A 14,541-nucleotide genomic window follows, 5' to 3' on the forward strand; every position below is an offset into this window, starting at 1 on the left:
GCTATGCTGATAGCTTTAGCTGACTAATCCTGAGGTATCTACCAGGTCGGTTCTACCCGCGGAAACTTGGGGATCTCCCTGATACTGAATCCTGAATTCTTTGAATCCTGGTGATTGGACAGGGCTCCTTTTCCATTTACCAGGTTTTCCAAGGTTACAAAGACAATACCAGAGAAGGTGTTTAAAACAGAATCCCACTGCTGTGTGAATTCAGGGACCTCCTTGGAAGTTCTCAGTGATTTCCACAAAAAGGCTGTTGTGGGAGGGGGGGAAGCTCTGAGTAAAAAGGAGGAGGGTGTCCTCCGAGGGTCTGTGGAAGTCGCTGGAATCCAGCGGGGTCCCAGCTGGGGCGTGGCAGTGGTGGCTTAGGTGAGGAGAGGCTGCGCAGTTACCACTAGATTTTAATACAAAGGGACTTTTCCAGAGAGAATCCTGTGGAGATAAGTGTGCAGTGTGTTCAAACAGTCCAGAAAGAAGAAAAGAGCTGCAAACGTGGCAATCTCCAGAGTGATGCAGGGTCACAGGAGGGAAGGGATACTACAAGGTAAAAGAGGAAGCAGTTTTCCGTTAACTGGAGCAGTCTTCAGACAATTTCATGTCTGTCTGCTCCCTAGAAAGTGTCAAAATTTCCCTGAGATTTCTTTCACCAGCTCAGCTGCCCTACTAATTAAGGCCACACTGCTTATTTCAAAGATGACATAATTTATAAGCTGCACTCAGATAGCAGTTGTAGTGGCGGGTAACATTTCCAAATGCGTTGTTTTCTGTGTGCCTTGTAGTTAGCTATGGCATTTCTGAGAGGGGCCTGTCCCCTCCCATCCCCCAGAAGCTGGTGGCAGACACAAGGGACACAGCAAAACTCAGCCTCTGATGCTTTTTGGTTTTACTTGTTTGTTTTTATTTAAATCTGGTGCTCTGGGCTAGAGAGGTGACTCTGACAGGATTGGAATTTGGTTCTCAGGACCCATGTTGGGAAGCTCACAACTGCTTGCAACTCGATCTCTAGGGGATCTGATGCCCTTTTCTGGCCTCTGAACACACTCATGCCACACCCACATACCCTCCCATGGAGGGCCCACATACAGATACACAAAACAGGGTGCTGTCCACCAAACACTAGGCTTTGTGTGTAGGCTAGCACCACCCAGCCAGGCCTATGCAGACCTACCTGTCAGGAGGCGAGGGGCCCTCCTTCTCTTGTTTGTTTGTTTAGTTCTGTTAGTGTTCTACTCTAAGCATAAAGTCAGTTAGAAATCTCACCAGAGAACAACATTAGCCCAAATGTGCCCAACTGTGTGGTGTGAGGCACACGCGTGCCCTCGCTGGAACTCCATTTCCTCCCTGAATCTTGGTGGTTGGACAAACTATTTGAATTTCTTTTCCATTTCACCAGGCTTTCCAAGGCCACAAAGACTGCGCTGGGGAAGCATTGCTGTGTGAGTTCAGGGAGACCTCCACCAGAACTCCAGCTTTCCCTGCCTGACTGGTTCAGTCTCTCTTGAAAAAGTGGACAAGCTGCGCTGAGAGCCAGCCACCTGTTCGCAGGGGACAGAGTGTTGTGTGTTGGGGAGGGGGGAGGTTGTGCACTGGAAACCAATTAGGGAAGAGACCTCCACTTCCACATCCCTCCTGCACTCTCCAAGATGCATGTCAGAGGCACGGAGCTGTTCCTGTCTTAGCACACAGCTCGGCCCTTCACTCATTCACGTGGTCATCTGTGCGCTAGATAAGTGTGGATTTCATCACCAACCATCCTTACCTGTGGACGCATCTCTCTGCCCTGGGCCTGACTGCAAAGAAAATGGAGGCCCCTCGTAGATAGAGGCTTCCAAAATAATTTGGTGACTTCTTCCCAACTTCCTTTTTAGGGACTACAGACTGGCCCGGGACAGCTGATTCCTGAGGGAACGCGAATGTCCAATCTCACACCAGAAAAAAACTTTGGGGGACCTAGGCTGGAGAAAGCAGCAGGAAGGGAGGATCCCGCGGGGGGGGGGGGGGAGAGAGGGGAGGGGACTGGAGGAGAGCCCGCGCGGTGCACCTCCCTCCCCCCCATCGCACGGGCCCTCCTCCCTCTTCTCCCTCCCTCCCTCCCCTCTTCCCTCCCTTTCCTCCCCTCTCCTCTTCCCGGTGTTGGATGGGTTGGATGGCCGTGGCCAGAGTCGGAGCCCCAGCCGCGCTGCCCGTGAGTGATCAGCCCCAGGGACAGGCCAAGAAGGCTTGGTGGAGCTCCGCTCCAGGGTGGGGTCGCTCCGATTCTCGGGAGTTTGAGGGCGGGGTTAGAAGACTTCTCTTTTCTCTACTCCGGGCTGGCGTTCAGCGCGGGAGGCGAGGGGATGGGCCCCGCCGGCTTCTCTCTGCCCTGGGCCTGACTGTAAAGAAAGAAAAGTACAACTGCACGGGACAGTCAAGTTCGTGGGCAGGACGGGGCGGGGAGTGTAGGAACCCACGCGTGGTCACCGCCACCCAGACCTGGGCACCAGCCGCTGTCAATCAGGGCAGAGTTCCCTCAGAACTCCGGATCCTCACGCCTACGACCCCCACCCAGACTCCTGCAGTCCTCCTGGCTCGGTGGTCCTGTCTCCTCCCACTCCTGGGTTCACCACCATCCCCCCCCTTGCCCTCAGGGGTGACCAGGCCGAGCCAGTCAGGCCAAGGGGTCACGCAGGCGTCAGCATGCTATACTCGCAGGAATGGCACGCGCTAGGATTTGGCTTGCGGACTTTGTGGATGCAGAAGGAGTTGAGACTATATTCCTTTACAGGACTGGCTTATTTCTATGGTTTGGTAGCACCTATCCTAGATATCTAGTTGTCTGTGGCCTGTCTGCTTTCTTCCCAACTGCATGGACGGGTGATGGCTGCCAAGCCTTGATGACTCGAGTTCAGTCGCTGGGGATCTAAACGGTGCAAGGAGAAAACCCACTCCTGACTGTGCTCCACATTCCACCCGCCGTGCTCTGTCCCTACTCCACTGCCGACACTTAAAGGGGCAAACACAAAACAAAAGCAACCAAGAATAAATAAAAAAGTCCGCCGTGCAGAGGCTGCTCTTTGGAAAGTAAAGATTTCAATCCCACTCAACCAACGGTGTTAGTTTGCTTTTGGTTGTGTAGACTCCTCTAACCCCGTTATTTTAGCCTCTTCCAGGCTGGAGGCTTTAGTTTGCCTGACATGCTTGGACAGGAAGGCTGTTGTTGCCTGCCCTTCTGAAGGGCCCCCTGTTGCCATTTTGCACTTTCTCTCCCTTAAACAGAAGGTGCAGACAAGTGAGAGAGTGATGGAGGAGGCTGGAGCAGGGCCGCAGGCGCCAAGGGCCCAGCCGCGAGGGGCAGAGCGCGTCTAGCCCTGCGGCTGTGGCTTCCACGGAGCTCTGACTGGCCTGAAGGAAGGGCTGTTCAGTTCATTTGTGTGGTTTTTATGTCGGGTCTTATTATGGCTGAATCAATGTTTCCATGACAGGCTTGGCTCTCTGGGCTCTTCCAGACAGCCTGCTGATTTTCTCATGAAACTACACAGATGGAGTCTGGAGTAGTTTCTGTTGTCCTTCTGCCTGTGTTTTGGGGACTGAGTGAGGTTGGTTGTCTCTGCTGTCTCTCACTAGGACTCAGAGCCGCTGGAGGCATCCGGGGCCTCACTGTGTGTGAGGGGCTGTGTGTGAGGGGAACTGCAGGGAGCACGGCACCTCACTGTGTGTGGAATGCACGCTTCCTTTGCTTCTAGAGGGTGTTTGTGCGTGTGTGGTGTCTGTGTGTGTGCACACAGCTATGAGGGTGAGGAGGACGGCGTGGGTCCTGCTCAGTCCCCCCTGCTTTATTCCCTTGAGACAGGTCTCTCACTGAGCCTGGAGCTCTGTTTTCCCAAAAGACTGGCAAACCCCAGCAAGCATCCTGCCTTTGCCCAGGCATGCCCAGTTCTTGCCAAGCTGATGTTGTCTGTGGGCGCCGGGGATCTGTATCCAGGGCCTTCAGTTAGCCCCTAAGGAAGACAGGATCTGAGGAGATAGAGCTAGCCTCTGTACTAACCACAATGGGATCATAAGGCAGGTCAGGGAATAGATAAAGATTTAACCTTCAGAGACTCATAACTGCTTTTAGTACACTGAGAATAAGTGAAAACCCCAACAGACTGTCCATGACACATCTAGGGACACAGCAGAAGACAGAGCAGATAGAAACAAAGAACTGAAGGGTGGAAGGTGTGCTCAGAACACTTACATGAGCAGTAAGGCTGCCCGCACACAGCTGCCCCTCCCCCCCCCCAGGGTCAGGGAGAGGCTCCTAAGGCTCTGTCCTCCCTGACAAGCTTTGGATAACCAGTGATCTCTAGGGGATATTCCTCCGTGGAGCAGTCAGTCATTGGTAAGTTGAGTAAGGGCACCCCCTACCCATGCTAAAACAAGCAATTGTGATAAAGTGTAATGGAACACATACCACATACACACACATCACACACATCACACATACACATACATACACACACACACATACCCCACATATACCACACACACACAGACACACACACCACACACACACACACATACATACCCTACATACACCACACACACACACACACACACACACACACATACACACCCCACATACACACCACACACACACACACACACAGAGGTGCACTTGGGAAGAAGGGCAGAGGGAGGAGAAGGGCTAAGAGAACATGGAGGGGATCATCAAAGAGCATATACAGCCATTGTGAAAGACTAAATACAACAAAAAAGGATTTTAAAAACTGAATTCATTGAAATTGGGGTGGGGGACTTGTTTTAAACTTCTGCCCAGTTTGACAGTCCCACGTTTGTATCAGTCAGTAAGGTTTTGGTTTTGTCAGTGGTCTTGTAACATCATAAAGTGTTGGGATATCCTTCATTTAAATGCAAGTCCTCAAGTGTTGAACTTGTGTGCCCTTGTTCCCTAAACAAACAATGCACCCTGATAAGAATCTTTAGTCTCTTCCTGTTCCCGAGAATTTCTAAAGGTGAGCTTAATGCCCTGGAAGCCAGTTGTTATACTGTTTGGAGAACGCTGCCCATCGGGCAAGGTTCCCTTCTGCAGCCATCGCAGAACGAATCTAGCTAAACAGCAGTCTGCCATGCATCCAGCAGCAACAGCGGGCTCAGCATGGGCTACACAGGAAGCTGGGGGTGTCCGCAGACCGCAGAAGGGCCCTGACCCCAGGAGGAACAGGCCGGATGGTGAAGTGGAGTCACATCTCCACACGGCCAGGACAAAGTCAACCACCAGCTGGCCACATCAAATGGGTTAGAAATACAGAAGGTCCTCGACCTCCATCAAAAGGCTAGCAGGTAAGGGTTGTCAAAGGTATACTCATCCAGAGGAATGGTATGTGGCCTTTAAGTACTCTGCCGTACAGAATGCTGAGTTACACAGGAGATGCTGAGAGAGCAGGGTGAATTTAAATAGCAAGGTATGAATTAGAAAGCACTATTCTTTCACCCTGAAAGTATACCCACGGCAATTGAAATGCTACGCTTTGAAACGGAGTAGGGGATGATCGTAGCTCTTGCTTTTCTTCCTGTTGGCTAAGGTTCCTCAGCTTTTGACAGTAATGATAGCTAACGTTCACCACATGTTAGACACTCACATGGAATATTTTATTTTAAAACTCTTTGAGGTAAGAAGTATTATTCTTTTCATTGTGGAGATTCAGAAACCAGGATTAGAGGGGAACTTGCCCAAGGCCCACAGGTGCTAAGTGTGGGAAGCAAATCTCAAACTTAGGTCAGCAGTGAGAATCTACACCTGGATCTCTACTATTCCTGAACATAAATTACCAATATTATTTTAGAAAAAATAGAAAAGGAAAGGAAAATATTTCTTGTTTTAATAGAGTCAAATATTTTGATTGCTTATAAAATGCCTCTACCTTCCAAACTCATTTTTCCCCACTGACCCTTTTCTTTGGAAGTTGTTGAGAATTGTTCCTGACTTGCAACACAATTGTGAAATGACTCTACCACATAAAATGTACCCAGAAATCTCTAGGAGCTGGCCAGCCAGACTGGAGTTCCAGGATCCCATGGGACTGTGGAGTACCCGGCGCAGAGGGCTGGGCTTTTTGAAGTGGGCCAGGCGGTTTCTGTCTCTGGAGCTGTCCGCCTGGGTGTCTGTTGCTCTTCATCGCTGGGACGCACGCCTGGCTCCGTACGATCTCCTGCTTTGGCAAGGCTCGCTAATTTAATGGGGCTGGGGATATCTGGCATGAATCTGAAGCTCAAATCCATAGCACTGCCCACTGTCACAGGGAGCCAGGAACTGGAGGTCACTTTATCCTTCCCCTTTATGGATAAATGTCCTCAGAAACATCCCACGTGCACCTCCGGCTCCAAGGGATCTGACACCTTCCTCAGGCCTCCTCGGGTACCCGTGCTCACACCCACATTCACACACATACAATATAAAACACTAAATAGATAAATCTCAAAAAATGAAAAGAAAATCAATATGGTCAAGGACCCCTTCCTGAATTATTCCAATTAGACTGATATTTGAGATCTTGATTATATTTAAGAAATCAAAGATTTCTTTCTGGTCTCAGTGGTGGGAGTGTGTCCCTTTGAGCAGTTTGCCTGGGCTCTCTGAGGGGAGCTGTGACCCCACAGTTATTGGTGTTCTATCTTTTATCCTTCTGCTGAGGGAGCTCAAAGCTGAGTGCAGTTTCTGCCAAGAACAGCTCTGCGGTCTCTTCTCCAGCCACCTGGGGAGGGGTGGCTTCAAATTCTCCACACTTTTCATTTGGGTTTGTTTAAGGTTTTTTTTTTTTTTTTTTTTTTTTTTTTGAGACAGAGTTTCTCTGTGTAGCCCTAGCTGTCCTGGAACTCACTCTGTAGACTAGGCTGACCTTGAACTCACAGCCTGCCTCTGCCTCTGCCTCCCAAGTGCTGGGACTAAAGGTGCACACTGCCATCTCCCGGCAGAGTTCGGTTTCCCCATCAGTGTAACCTTAGAATCTTTGTTTCTTTTTGCTCTCCTTGCCTTCCTCTAAGGTTTTCCTAAATACCCCAGGCTGGCCTTGAGCTAGCTTTGTCTTCAGGCTGACCTCAGACTCACATCCCTGCTTTAATTCTTTGTTCTGGGATTACTTGAAGGTCTCTTAAACAGGCTCCTTGGTAAGTTTTAAAATTCTTATGTTCCTGAAAGTATCTTTAGTTGCTATCATTGACAAATGGAGAACTCCACGCCCAAATCCTCTTAGCACGTGGGAGGTGCGATGTTTCATCTCCACAAACCTATCTCTGCTGCTTAGGAATCCATGGCGAACGCTCCTCGCCACTCCCCGCTGTCTGTCTTCTCTCTGACAGCCCCTCGGCCTTTTTCCTCATTTATGAGTGAGCACGTCTAGGTATGGCTTCTGTAAATTGTATCCAGCTAACCTGCTGGTATTTCTGTTTTCTTTGTTGAGTAACCTTAGTTTTTTCCCCCTGTCTCCCATACTTAAAATAAAAATAACAGCTCCACCCAAAGTATTTTTGAGGAGTAATGCACAGTAAGAAGAGAACAGACCTGACATATCAGAAAGTACAAAACAATTGCTATTACTGTTACTCTCATAGTTTAAAAGGATTTATTGTCCACTTTGGGTTTTGCTAGCTTATATAAATCAATTTTTGTCTACTTGCATGCACACAGACATAGTAATTTCTACTGAGATTTTTACTAAAATTACATTTAATTTATATGGATGAATTTTTCGCAACTCTGGGACTTGAAGCCAGGCATCACACAAGCTTCAGCTGAGTTATGTCAGTAGCCTTTTTGTTTATTTTGAAACCAGGTCTTACTAAGGTTCCCAGCTTAGCCTTAAACTTACTCTGGATGTATCCCATGCAGGCCTGGAATTTGTAATCTTCCTGCCTTAAAATCTGCTTGGTGGCTGGGATTATAGGCTTGCACCCCAGACCCTGTTTGTACTGACATCTTCACAAGATTAGATCTTACATCTTCCCATATCCTTAAAAAAGATTTATCACCACCACCACCACCACCACCACCACCACCACCACCACCATCTTCATCATCTTTATCACCATTGTGTGTGTGTGTGTCCCCGAGCATGCATTGGGAGTTGTGTGTCATAACATGAATGTGCAAGTTGGAAGGTAACTTGTCGAGTTGGGTCTTTCTCCCTTTGCAGGGTTCCAGACATCGAGGTCAGGCTGTCAGTCTAAGCTCTTATTCCAGCTGAGCCTCGTCTGTCTCTCCCGATCTTTCCTGTCTCTTTTTATTTAAGTGGATGATAACGAGCAATTTGTAGCGGTGAGGTTGGGCTACACCGCTTTGGCTCCTGGTGGATCACACAAGCGCAGTTGCCCAGGAGTTATCAAAGGCTGGGCACTCCTAAAACCTTCCCCTGCTACATCAGCCCCACTGGGGAAGTGGGTGTGGCCACTTACCCGAAATCTCACGTGGCTCATTGGCTCTCTCTCCTGCAGCTCTAAATCTGGTCGGCTCCCACCACACCATGGTTAGCCTCCATCTCCTCCCGCTTGAGTCCTAGCCCTCGCAGCTCTAAGGGCCCCGCCCATCTCCCTTTGTCCAGCCATTGACCACTGGCATCCGATCGATCAAAAACCAAATGAGGACAAGGACCTTTGTCAGCGGTTGGACATATAAATTCCCGATTGAATCAAAGCATTAAAACCAATCTCCAACAGCAATTTCTATTACAGATGTCTTATATAACTTTCATAATCATTACTTCCTTTATATTTTGTCTATATTTTCAATAACATCCTATTTGTCATTGTATTTTCTAATTTTCTATTTTCTGGATAATAGAAATATTACTAGTTTGGGATTTTTATTCTCTTATTCATCATCCTACCTGACCTCTTTATCAATCTGGGTATTTCTGTGAATTTCTATGTAATCAAAAACCAACAATAATTTGCCTCTTGTATCCCTTGAGATGTCTGTGTTTCTTCCTTGTCTTATTACCTTAGCAGAGGCACAAGTATAGCATTCCGTAGTGGCTCCTCCCTCCCTCCCTCCCTCCCTCCCTCCCTCCCTCCCTCCTTCTCTCTCTCTCTTTCTTTCTTTCTTTCTTTCTTTCTTTCTTTCTTTCTTTCTTTCTTTCTTTCTTTCTTTCTTTCTTTCTTTCTTTCGGTTGTTGTTGTTTTTGGTTTTTTGAGACAGGGTCCCTCTGTGTAGCCCTGGCTGTCCTGGAACTCTGCCTCCCGAGTGCTGGGATTACAGGTGTGCACCACCACGCCCTGCTTCAGTGTGTTCTTTTAAAGATCCAGTGAGTACAAAGCTGGGTTAATGGTTTACTAGATTGTCTCTATTAAACCAAAGACTTCCTTACATTCTTAATGTTTTCTTGCAAGTTGTATAAAAATGACTTACTTCATATGTTTTTAATGCTTTCTATGCAGATTATTTGAGATGAGCACATTTCTTTTTTGATGTAATATAATAAATAATATGAGTTAGTATATTTAAATGTATCAACACAGTACACATCCATAGATATTTAATATTTGATTCTGTAGTCTATCATTTGCTGATATTTTCTTTAGGGTTTTTTCCAAGTGTTCATTAATAAAATTGTTTTAAAATTTCTTTTGGCTGGGCATGGACACCTTTACTCCCAGCACGTTAGAGGCAGAGGCTGAAGGATATTTAAGTTTGGGGCCAGTCTGGTCTACAAAGTAAGTTACAGAACATCCAAGGCCACATAGACAGCCAAGGTCATGTATTGAGACCTTGTCTCAAAAAAAAAAAAGAAAAAAAAATCCTTTGCTCTCTTATTCTTATTTTTTATTTATTCTTATTGTTTTATATCCAGTTTAAATTGGTTTTCTTAAATAAGTAGGATAGCTTTTCTCATTTATATATAATAAACATACATACATATATGCTTAGTTTTTCTTGAATAATTTATAAGATATAAAGATTGTATATCCTTTTAAAAAATTGGTAAAACTTGCTATGTGGCAATGGTGCACACCTTTAATTCCAGCACTTGGGAAGCAGAGGCAGGTGGATCTCTATGAGTTTGGTCTATAGAGCAAGTTCCTGGACAGCCAAGGCTTACACAGAGAAACTCCACGGTACAAAACCGAAACCAGATCAAGCTCCCACGCCAAAAAAAAAAAAGATAAAACCACTTAGATCACCTATACAGAGCATATCTATCAAATTGATTTGACACCTTCATGTTCTGTCTGTCTGCCCCCCTCCCCCCTTTCTGCCCCTCTTCCCCCTCCTCCCTCTTTCCTGGTTCCAGGTCTCATGTTTTCTACAGTGGCCTTGAACCCATTATTGTCTTCGAGCTCCTAACCCTCATACCTGCATCTCTTGGGTGGGGGTGGGGGATTATGGATACGAATTACCATGTTCTGATCTGGTAATTAATTATTAAGAATGATTTCAGTTTTGATTATTATTAAGATGATCTATTTTTTTTGGTTTTGTTTTTTTGAGGTGGTTTCTCTGTATAGTCCTAGCTGTCTTGGAACTCACTCTGCAGACCACGCTGGCCTTGAACTCTACTCTTTATTTTTAAATAAATTAATTTTTATTTTGTGGGTATGTATGCTTTGCCTGCAAGCAAAGCGAGAGACCTCAGAGAGCAGAAGAGGACATCAGACCCACTGATCCCTGCATTATATAGACCGTAGTGAGCCAGACCCAGGACCTCTGCCAGAGCAGCAAGTTCTCCTAACTGCTGAGCCATGTGCAGCCTGTGGTCCCAGTGCTTAGATTTATTACCATAAAGTTATTCACAGTTTTCTTTTATGGCCTTATAGATATTGACTGTAGCTTTATGTTCTTCATATACTTAATATTAAATTGTGCCAACTATTTAATTGCAAATAACAATTTACTTAACCCTTTTCAAATGTATATCTATCTGTCTATCTATCTATCTATCTATCTATCTATCTATCTATCTATCTATCTATCCACAAGCACACAAACACATATCTTGGTTGTTATGATATTTGCTATAGCCTAGGATGGCTTTGAACTTATGGCAGTCCTCCTGCCTCAGACTCTTGAGTGCTAGGATTATAGTTTGGTGACATCATGCTCCACTTAATTTTTTATACCCTAGTCCACAGAGTAAGATGCTTCTTTATGGTATATCATATGTCATGATGGTTGCTGTCACATTGCCTGCCCTCAGCTCTCTGGCCCACTTTCCCTGCTGTACCTTTTCTCTCCATGTTCTCTCCTCCACTGTCATATCATGCACTTCTACTTTATCACTGTCACATCATGACCTTCTACTCCATCACTGTTGTATCATACCCTTCTACTCCATTACTGTTGTATCATACCCTTCTACTCCATCACTGTTGTATCATACCCTTCTACTCCATCACTGTTGTATCATACCCTTCTACTCCATCACTGTTGTATCATACCCTTCTACTCCATCACTGTTGTATCATACCCTTCTACTCCATCACTGTTGTATCATACCCTTCTACTCCATCACTGTTGTATCATACCCTTCTACTCCATCACTGTTGTATCATACCCTTCTACTCCATCACTGTTGTATCATACCCTTCTACTCCATCACTGTTGTATCATACCCTCCTATTTTATCATTGTTGTATCATACCCTTCTATTCTATCACTGTCACATCATACCCTTCTACTCTATCACTGTTACACTATACCCCCTTATTCTCTCTGTCTCACACTGTAAAGGCTCCTTCCTATGTTACAGGCCTGGCATTTATGCACATTCTTTATTGAATACATGTATGTAACAATGTGTGTATCAGTGGATAAGAGGGACTGACATCATTTGTCTTTTGGAGCCTCTGTTACTTCATTTGACATTTTCCAGTACCCACTTTTCTGCAAATTTTATTTCTTTAGCTCTGTATTTTTTCTTTCTTCTTTTTTTCTTTTCTTCTCTTGTCTTCTCTTCTTTTCTCTTCTCTTTTCTTCTCTTTCTTTCTTTCTTTCTTTCTTTTACAAGTGAACAAAGTTATGTTGCATATTTGTACCACATTTTCATTACCTGTTGATGGCCATCTAGTCTGAATCCAGTTTCTACCTGTTAGAAACAGAGCACCAGTGAGCATGATACTCAAATATCACTGTAGTAGACTATAAAGTACCTTTTGAAATATACTCAGGAGTTGGCATAGCTGGGCTATATGACAGTTATATTATCAGTTTTTTGAGCCATCTCTGCCCTGATTTCTATAGTGGCTTAGTATGGAGAACTATAGCTAGACTATAGAACTGTAGTAAGTGTTCTTTGTGAGTTCTGTGTATTAGTCTTTGCATGTTCTGTGTAGCAAGTTCTTGCCTGAACCACAGGTAGCAAAGATTTCCTCTTATTTTGCAGGGTGTCTGCTCACTGTGCTGATAAAAGTATATTTTGTTGTGCAGGACCATTTTAGCTTCATGGAATCTCTTTGCTAATGCTTAGGGCTGTTTCTTGTGCTATTGGGGTTCCTCTGTAATAATGGGTCCCTCTTGAGAAGTGTTTTGCCTATACTATGTCCTAGGTGTTTTTCCATAGCTGCATTTACTTCTAGGTTTATGTTTATTATTTATGTATATCTGTGTATATTTTTGTGAATATATGATACATATATATATTCAGGCACCCATGGGGAGCAGAAAAGGGTTTCAGATCCCATGGGTTGTGAGGCACCATATGGGGGCAACAAACGTGAGTCCTTTGGGAGAGCAGTAGGTGCTCTTAACTGCCAAACCCTCTCACCAGCCCCCTCCTTCTTACTCTTAAGGAAATCAGATTTGCAACAGTCCTCTGCCTTCTCCAACTCCACTTTGGCTCTAAGTCATAAGGGAAGACAGATAGGCTTTGGAATTAAGCAGAGCTTGACAACAAAGCAAGCTTTGCCACTAACTAGACGTGCATCATTGGGCAAGTCATTTAAAATCTTTACAGCTACGTTGCTTCCTCTATAAAAAAAACAATAATAAGAAAGCCTACCTCAATAAGTGTATCTGAATCCAAATGACATGACAGGAAATAGTAAGTACTGGCATATGTTGAAGTTCACAACCAGCGGTCGCCTCTCACTGCCCCCTCTGCTGTGCTCCCTCTGCTGTGCTCCCTCTGCTGTGCTTCCTGAGGTCTAATCAGAGACGCTATGGCCACACCTCCAAATAGCTCCCGTGTTCTCGGTAATCAATTTAGAATGTTCTTAGATGAGTTTCCTTGAGATTTTGATTTGACCATTTGGCATCTCTTGGGTTTCACTGCTGGGCTTTTCTGCAGGGTGATTGTGGTCAACAAAGGCTCCTGTCCCTCCAGCCAGGGTCACGTCTTTGCTTTGTCTGTGCATTTGTCTTTTAAGGAAACAAACCCTTAACTTTGTTTGTTGTTCATGTTAATGCTTTAAATGCACCAGTCTCCTAGCTGCTATTTTGTGGTAGGGCCATGACGGGCTGAGTCATGGGAGAGGAGGAGGGATAGAGCGTGCAAGAAGGAAGACATGGCCACAGGAGGAGGAGAAGGAACTCAGCTAGCTGTTCCTTGAGAAATTCTCAAGACTGAAAATGTGCCTATATTATAATCATTACTATTTGGGTCCTCTGGCATCGATATTTGGCTCAGAGAATGTTGAGTTTTGCAAGAATCTTACTAACCACCAAGCTGACTTTGGACTGAATCCAATCCTTGGGACCCGTGTGGTGGAAAGGGAGAACTGAGTTCTGTAAGTTGTTCTCTGACCGCTGATGTACTGCCCCACCCTCAGCATACAAATACATAAATATAATTTTAAAAGAAGATATAGAGAAGATGATAGCTGTGTGTGTTCTTTAGTAGAGGAAAAAATTGTTATGAAAACAAAATGTGATTGGAATTACAGATACATTTCCATTTCAATATCTGTGGCTCATGCATTAAAAATAGCCTTTCTACCTACCATGACGCTAGGCAAGCCAAGGGCTTTGTGGAAACAGTGCTGAGAATCTAATTTAACATGGTCATGACCCAGGAATACAGAGACAGGGCTGGCACACTGGTCACGGCTTGTCCCTTTGATGCTTTTTTCACCACAAACCATATTCGAAGTCAATTTGGAAGGTTAGAAAAATGAAAAATGAAGTTACAAGTCTTGTTTTATTTTTCTTTTCTCTTCTATTTTTCTCACCCCGTATTCCTTTTTCTGAGACAAGGCCTTGCTACCCATCAAGGCTGATCCTTCCTTCGGGCTCCCCAGAGGTGGTATTGCAGATATGGACCAGCAGGGCTCAGCTCAACCTTGCTTATGTTGACCCCATTTTAGCATTAATACAGAGCAGTGCTGTAATCTGAAATCTTTACATCCAGCCTCAACCCCGCCCCACTGCAATGTGCAGCTTCGGGTCTGTTGTTCATTTGTGGCTTGAAGCAGTGTCCCTGCTACGCATGGTGGTGTACAGTCATGGGCAGGTGTCCAGAATAAGAGGTGCTCCTAACAGTAAGAAAAAAATACCTCGTAGGAAAAGTGATCAGAGCATTGCTGAGAATCAGATGACAGAGTCTGGTCCTCCAAGAAGGCACAGACTTGCCGAGA

The 14,541-nt window shown here is 45.4% G+C and overlaps 1 protein-coding gene across 2 annotated transcripts in view; it reads left to right on the top strand.

The window, feature by feature from the left end:
* The first annotated feature begins 2,099 nt into the window (after positions 1-2,099).
* The window catches only part of Ston1 (stonin 1), a 55,875-nt gene continuing 43,433 nt past the window's right edge, over positions 2,100-14,541 (top strand). The window contains exon 1 of one of the 2 annotated variants that reach the window (XM_052186584.1): positions 2,100-2,185. The gene's annotated coding sequence lies outside the window, so the exon portion shown is untranslated. The remainder of the gene's footprint in view (positions 2,186-14,541) is intronic. The other variant, XM_052186586.1, reaches the window with a different exon arrangement.

This window comes from Apodemus sylvaticus, chromosome 6, assembly GCF_947179515.1.
Source record: "Apodemus sylvaticus chromosome 6, mApoSyl1.1, whole genome shotgun sequence".
Taxonomy (NCBI): Eukaryota; Metazoa; Chordata; class Mammalia; order Rodentia; family Muridae; genus Apodemus; species Apodemus sylvaticus.